The following is an 8,250-nucleotide window of genomic DNA, read 5'->3' as shown; positions in this document are numbered from 1 at the left end:
AAAACAACATAAATTTACAATTTTTTTAAGCATATATGCACATAATCGCATAGAACACACACACACACGATATCTCAAGTACAAAGGAAATTCACGCTTGAGATAGGTGAGCTCAGTAATGTATTATTCGTTACAAATTTTCCCCTGTTTAAATGTCCTAATGTTAAAACATTTACGCACATTAAAAGGTTTCTGGCTCTATATGTTTCTTGAAGTATGAATAAATGATCACTACTCATTGTTGCTGCTCTGGATCTCTCAAAACAATATGCAAACAAGTAATGCTAAAAAATTACTTCAGTACGTTTATAACAATTTCTGACATGTTAATATATGCTACGTACCATTTGTGTAAATGAGCCCCATCAAATAAGAACAACACACTTTCAGAAATGAAAACTCCTGCAACATCAAGAGACCTAAAAAGTGTGTAATAATTAGGAAAATGATAAACACTCTTTTTAGCTACTCACACACTCTTGATACATCATATGTTCGTTGATTTTGTTTGATTTATCCAATATGATGCCCATAAACTAAGAGGGTCTGTGAGAAGCCAAAACGGGTGAGCGAAATTCACCTCCCTAATAATTATTCCAACAAGCGTATGCATCATATTAATGACGTACTTCAAACAAATATTGCATCAAATTAACAAGATATTCAGCATACTTGGAAGTAACAGTAAGTAAATTAAAACCCAATTAATAAAGATAAACAAGGCAGACAGTTCTAAGCAATGTAAATTATACATTTATGAAAACAAAACAAGTCACATATATAGCGATAGGTTTGGCTTCTCCAAACCCTAAAGTACCATATCTATAATGAAAACTCGAAGTCAAATTTTTTTATATTCTAAACCTCAGGATCCCATAAGCACACCATATAAACTCAAACAAAAAATATAGAAAAGATCGCAAAACATATGTAGAAAGATCTCCTGAGAACGAGACAAACTAAAATTCAGCTATCTTTCCGTAAGGATGCAAAACCATGATTGGTATGTGTGACTTTCTTTCATATTCCAAGTAAATCATGTCTAACTATAAGGGCAAAAGCTGGCCACAAATCTGAACGCCATAGGAGATGGTAAAAATCGATCTAGAGTAGGAAAACCAAAGGCAAAATAAAACGGGATATTTAGAGAGCTCAAAAGTACCCAATAAACAAAAGGTGCCCATGATTTCTTGTACCATTTTCGACCAAAGTACAGACAGTCTTCAGATCAGGACAATGTTTACAGTTTCAGACAATCAAACCCCATCTGAAAAAAAAAGTCCCTTATTTTTCTTTTACTCGAAAATGACAGCATCGCAAAACTCTAAATGGTGCAGGTGGAAGCCAAGCAAACCGACACAGAACCCAAACCATAAACATGTGTGGTTAGCCGGTTAAACAAATCAACATGCGAATAGGAAATAGGAACACAAAACAAAGCAGCAATGTCAAGATTAATGACCTTAAACATAGATTAGAGTTATTTAAAAGCAAATTAAAACGATAATAATGCCATTCTCTCATATAAATAACAAATTCATCATAACCCTAAAAATTGTAAAAATAAATATTCGCCCCGTATTTGAAGGAGTTACCCTCTAGTAGTAAGTATCCAGTTTGCACCCCATGATGCTGATGATCCACCATAACCCTAAAACATATGATGATATTAGTCATTTATTGCTGCTGCAGCATCATCAAGATTCTCATATCATCAAATGGGGTTAAAACTAGAACCCAAGTAAGATTGTGAATCTTGATGATGCTCCACCCGCAAAAAGTGACCGGGTTTTCTTTCTTGTATTTAGATGGTATTTTTCTATCGGCATCCATCATCACTCCCATGCTAAAGAGGTTTGAAAAAAAAAAATCGATCGAGTCGACAGGAGGTAGAGGAAACCCTAGATATCGATCTAACCCTAAATCTCATCGAGAGAGAAATTAAGGGAGGGGGAGGGGGAGGAGGAGGAGGAGGGATGCTGAGAAGGACTTTATATAGAGAAAGTAAAGGTATAGTAATGTGAATAATTATATATGCAGACCCATTGACCACACGGTGAAAAGAGAAAAAAAGAAAGGGTAAAGCCTTGTATAGTTGTTCTCTGTGCTTAAACAGGCTATGAAAAAGTGAAAATATAAAAGAAATCATTTGAAGGCTCAAAGGGAAGTAGATTTAGAAGAAGACTGAGGGAGTGATGAGAGTCGGAGGGCATGAATATATAGAGATTCAGCAGAGCGAGTAGGGTGGTAATTTGATGAGAGAGAGAGAGAGAGAGAGAGAGAGAGAGAGAGAGAGAGAGAGAGAGATTGGTTGGTGACGAGAGATATGAGGAGGAGTAACAGTTATCAATCGTAATCTTTGGTACCAAATTGACCAAAAACTTTAATCCTCTGTGACCCAGTCTGTGCTCCACAGATGGAAAAAAAATCAGAAAAAGAATTAAAAGAGCCACCTCTCTCTATCTACAATCAATTAATTAAATTAAGATGATATTGGAAAATGATTTTTTTTATTCTAACAAACGATATTGTCTACACTACTGTGGATGCAAATTTCCACCTTCTTTTTCTTGGACAAAAATGCACCTGCAAAACAATTAACATATTAGGTCAAGGCCAAGAGCCTCACGCGCCCACCGATGAATAGGGGGCTTTGGCCGAATAATCTCTGATGCCAAAGTTAGAATTTGAGGGAAAGTGTTTAGAGAAACTTGGAGAATTTTGCAAGAGAGTTGGAATTAGGTTTTTGGAGAAATGAGATGGTATTTATAGGGGTGTGGCCGGCCTCCTTTGGAGAGGTGGGAACCGGCCACATTTGGTGATTTTTGGGTGTAATTGCAAGATATTATGTTGAAATAATATCTTGCAATCAATTAGGAAATTAATTAATTAGGGAATTAATCAATTAATTTAGGTAATTAATCATGTTTTGAATAAATAATTTGAAGGTTACCTTGTGAGGAGGATTTGATGAGGATGGATGAGATAAGTTTTGAATAAATACCTATTTTGATCACTTTTGACATTGATTGTGCCATGATTGTCCGCTGCTTGTGCGTAGAAGTTCTGGTGTGCCTCGAGTGTAATTTTATCCTTTTTTACCCAAGAATCCACGTGTCACCTCCATATTTTTCTCGATTATTTTTTACTCCACAAATGCCCCCACACTTGTTGGGTTGCTCGTAGGAAAAGGCAGAAGGTATAGAGATCTTCTTGCTTTAGGAAACATAGGATTGTTTCCTATTTTGATGTAGATTCCCTATTTAATATGAAATTAGATCATTCTAGGAAAGGGAAATAAAATTCTCCCAAAATCTATTTAAGTTTACCTTAAGTAGATTATTAAATCAACTTTAGAGAACAATTTATTCCACCCTACAAGAAAGAGAAAGCTAGAGGATATTTGTTCCCCTTCCCCTAGCAATCTTCTACATCTTGCCTATACAAAGGATCGTCTTTTGTTGTTTGCTTCATCTCCTCGCCACTTCAAGGTAAGAAAAAAATAATTTTCCTTGTCTTCTTAATTTTTTGGAGCCTCAGGGCTTGAAATTTGGCTCGATGGGGATCGAGAATGTATGAAAAGGTGGTTGGGAAGCCAAAGTTGGGCCACGGCCGTGAGTGGCTCGACGTAGCGTCAAGTTGGCTCGAGCCGTGGGCTGGCTCGTGTTTAGGCGCTGGGGTGCCACGACTTGGGCCGTTGTGCCTGGGCCAGCGCTTGGACCACTGGGCTTGGGCCCGTGTGGGAGAGGTGAGAGACAATGTGGGGGCGCCAGCCCCCTTGTGGTTGGATGGGATCGCTAAGCCTATGGGTCAAGATGGTGAGAAGGGAGCCAATGTGGGCTGGGGGACCGCGGGGCCTAAATGCCCCTTTTTTTTTTTTTTGCTGGGCTTGGCCCTATCTATGAGAAGAAAGGCAGAGAGAGGCCGTGAGCCTTGTTGGGTCATGGGGTCTGTTGTGCCGTGCCCCTTCTTTTTTTTTCTTTTTTTTTTATGCAACCATCTAACGAATTTTCCTCACGTTTTGTAGAATTTCTTCAAGCATGTCTTCCTTGAGCCACAAGAATGATGATGGTGTGCCACCATTGTATCGTCAGGGCTGGTATTTGAGCAAGGTGAACTACTTCAAGGCTGCTCACTTCAAAATTAGCAACAATGATTCATTTAGAGACTTCCTTGAGGTGCTCTACCTCATGAAGTGTGCCCCTGCCCAATGTTCTCCCAATGCAGTTCGCGTGATAGTGAGATTTCACAATCTAAGCCAATTCTTTGACTTGGATTGGACTATCAAAGAATTTGGTATTTCTTTGACATTGGCCACACTGAAGGAGTTGGGCAGCTGCGATCTCGCCATAGGCTCTTTGATTACTCGAGTAAAGAAGACCATGATTGGGCCAATGAGACTTTGGAGATAAGCAGAGAATGGGAGTCTGATTCTTCCCTCGAGCTACGTGTTTTAACGGTTTTCATCTTCGGTAAGTAGACTGCTCAATCCTTCGGGTGCCTTGTACTTTTACTAAGCTATTATCTGATTTACTGATTATCTTCCTCTGTTATTATAGACTCAGAATTTGGCTCGACTCTTAGGACTTCTCCAGACATATAGAATGCGTATATTGCACTAGGTATCCCTTATAAGTATCATGAATGGTGTTGGCTGCTTAGTCCTCTTCGCCGGGAGAATGTGAACTGCCCTCGAGAGAGGAGATAAAGCAAATCAAGGCTGAGGCGTTGGCTCGCCCAATCATTATTGTGGAGCCTGCTGCAAATGAAGGTGGGAAAAAATGATCTTCCTCGCCTGCTTAAGAGGTGTTGGCTGAGAAAAAAGCCAAAAGCTTATTTTGCTACTCGCGAAGGTTCGCCAGCTGCTCCCAAGCTCTTGATTGACTTGACTTCCTCCAAGGGCAAGAAAAATGAGGCTGTTAGATTTGTGCCAGTGATGCCTGTCATTCCAAATACGACTAGTTCAATTGCTGACAAGATTGCTCAGCGTAGGAGTTCCGCCGTGCCCCCAATGCTGAAATTCATGCCCAAATGTCCTATGAAGAACGACAAGGTGCCTTTGCCTGCTAAAGTGGTGCCAAAACCCGTTCTCTCTGCTATTAAGACTGATTCAGCTGCTGAGAAGAATGAGATTGCTCGTGTGGGCAGTTGTGAGAAATCCACTAAGTCTGCTTCTGGAGAAACTGTTAAGATTTGTGCACTATTGAAATCATATTTGCTTGAAGACATGGATGTGTGTGCCAAGTTTATTGATGGCATCAAATGGGTTGTTAGCCCAAGTTCCTTCGTGAAACACACGATTGAGTATAGAATGACTGCTCTGCTGGCTATGATACAGAAAACGATGATTCTAGCAGCCGAGTCTATGCTCTTTGATTAAAATGACACCAAGGCTGCCAATGAGGTGGCAAGGACTGTGGCAGCCGAGGCTTACTCTTCGATTGGGAAGGTCAAAAGGTTAGAATCTGAGTTTGCCGCTTTGAATGGGTCTAATATCTCTGCCCCCACTTCTCTGCAGCTTGAGACTGCTCGCTAGAAGATTATGGATTTGAAGACTAGGCTTAAAGCGATCTAAGTAAAGTAGGAAAGTGCAGAAAAGGAAATCCAGTGTTACATACCTCAGATTCAAGACCTTGAGCATGCCATCTCTGAGTTTCACTCTGCTACTTACACAACGGATGAAGAACTGATTGCTATTTATAACCAAGTGATCCAATTCAAGAAGGTCGTTGATAGGCTTGAACCTCAAGTGTTGGAACTCCAAGGTGATTTGAAGATCAACGACAGTCTAAAGAAGGAAATAGAAGAGTTGCAGTGGGTCTGTGCTGGTTTGCTCGAAGAGAATGAGCAGTTGAAGAGTGAGAAGGCTGGGTTTGAGGTTTCACTTAGTTAAGCTGATTTCTACAAGCTGGGTTATGTAGACCATCTTTTTAGGTGACCGTCTGACTTTGAGTTTTCTGGTAAAGACTTCGAGACCTTCTTCATTTCTCCGAAAGATTTGCTCACCTTTACTTTTGAGGCTTTCATTAGTGAATTAGTCGGAGAAACTGATGCCCAGGCTGGAGCAACATGGGATAAAACGCCAGATGGTGTCGCTACTGAGGGTGCTGCGACTGCTGAAGGTATGGCGACCAAGTAGTCGTGGATCATCCAAGTTGTTGAAGTGTAGTCTTCTAAGTAGTCTTTAGGATTTTCTTGTTGTTTTTTTGCTTGAACTCATTCGGTCTTTGCTAGTTGTTTATCAATTTTGGTAGAAAATTTAATAAATTTGCGTCTTTTGCTTTTCTCCATCTTTGCTTCTTTTGTTAATAACCTAACGTTAAACTTTATAGACCAGTGGCAGTCGTGCTACTTTTCTATAAGCAAATAGGCCTGCTTAGCCCATGCAGCTGTATGTGTTGGTGTAGAACTTTGCAAAGTTGTTAGTCATAGGGTCATCAGCCAGATGCCTTACTTACAGAAGTAGACGAGTCCGTGTGACCACTTGGCTGTTAACTTTGGCTTTCTTCAATTCTATGGGTTGCGTAGCAAGTATCACAACACTTGAGGACTTGGCATAGGTCATTCCGTTCTTTGGCAGAAGTGAAGTCCATCGACTACGTAGCATGTCGGCAATTGATGGAGCTTGGTATGTGCGCGCTGACTTGTTTAACCTTTCACAGAAACGTGTGGTGGTATAAGTTTAGCGCAACTTACTGCTCGAAGGGCAAGCTGTAGACAGTCTTCTGGAAACCGTAGGCTACCTTAGTGCACTCAGTAGCAACTTTAAGGTTCCAAGGCAGCCATCCATAAGGTGTACTGTGTAATGTGCTCCCTCCATCCCTAGGGCCCGGTTCCTCGCGGATTAAGCCAAGAAACCCAAAATCCTTCAGTTAGTTAAGCCTTGAAAAGACCATTATGGCTACTTCTGGGAATCTCGACGTAAGCCATTGTGCATCTAGTTATACTAAGGCAGCCTGGCTCATCCGCGTCTGGATATTCAGAGTGTAGAGTTTATCCCCCCGCTTTAGAGAGCAAACCCATGTGGGTGTTAGGGAATTAGTTTACCCTATCGCACTAGAGAGCATGTTGGTCATTTGGGGGGTGCAATTCCTGTGATGAGTCCCTAAGAAGGGCGTGGTCTTCTTTTTGAAGTGTATGAGAGGTAAGTTGTTGTAGACATGTAGTCGAGCCAAGTTGTAAATTACATCTGAATTCCTCATTGAAAAACAAGTGAAACGAACGAAAATTTAGCTGTAAAGTAGAAATTGCATAACAACTGGATAATCCTCGGCTTGTAAGGTGGTGCCCGTTGAACTGCTTGTGTTCTTCGGGCTTTGATATAGCAGGAGGTCACACATGGTACTTTCTCAGATTGTAGGCGTTCCACTACTTTTCGATCTCTTTGTCGTTCATGGTAGCGATAGTGTAATTACCCTTGCCGCCTACTTTGCTAATCTTGTACGGATCTTCCCAGATGGGATCTATCTTTTTGTAGCCTTCCCTGTGGGCAGTGATGAAGGCTTTTCTTAAGACTAGATCTTTAGGTTTGAACTGCCGGATCTTGGCCCTTTTGTTGTAGCTAGAGAGGAATTGTTGATGGTACGCTGCGATGCAGGTGATCTATGCTTGTGGCCATCTCCTTATTGTTCTGCTCAATGCTTAGTAATAGAGTGCTGATACTTGGCACAATAGCATTGGGAAGAATGATTGCTTCTGAACCAAATGCCAAAGAGAAAGGAATCTGACTCGTCATTTGGTGGTGTGATACACCCATAGACATTCGGGGAGTTCGTCTGGCCATTTTCCCTTCTTAACAGTGAGGGATTTCTTGAGGCAGTCAAGGATCGTCTAGTTGGATGCTTTGGCCTGCCCATTGCCTTGAGGATATCTCAGTGTGGACATGTGCTGCTTGATGCCACACTTTTGGAAGAACTTTGTTAAAACTTTGCCCACAAATTGCGGGCCATTATCGGTGATGAAGGATTGAGGGATGCCAAATCGACAAATGATGTTCCTCCATATGAAGCGCTCTATGTCCGCCTGAGTCGTGGTCGTCATGGGCTCTGCTTCTACCCATTTGCCGAAGTAATCGGTTGTCACGATCATCATGCCTCTGCCCCCAGTAGCCGACGGCATTGGCCAAAGAACCTCCGATGCCAAAGTTAGAATTTGAGGGAAAAGTGTATAGAGAAACTTGGAGAGTTTTGCAAGAGAGTTGGAATTAGGTTTTTGGAGAAATAAGGTGGTATTTATAGGGGTGTGGCCGAC

General features: G+C 41.3%; 1 non-coding gene across 1 annotated transcript; it reads right to left on the bottom strand.

Moving 5' to 3' along the window:
- Positions 1 to 1,671: 1,671 nt before the first annotated feature.
- Positions 1,672 to 1,786, bottom strand: MIR172C (microRNA MIR172c). Its single transcript, NR_120919.1, has one exon. It is a non-coding gene; the product is annotated as a microRNA MIR172c (primary transcript).
- Positions 1,787 to 8,250: the final 6,464 nt, after the last annotated feature.

Source organism: Malus domestica, chromosome 07 (assembly GCF_042453785.1).
Source record: "Malus domestica chromosome 07, GDT2T_hap1".
Taxonomy (NCBI): Eukaryota; Viridiplantae; Streptophyta; class Magnoliopsida; order Rosales; family Rosaceae; genus Malus; species Malus domestica.
Note: the sequence above shows the minus strand (reverse complement) of the source record. Positions and strands in the feature narration are given on the sequence as shown.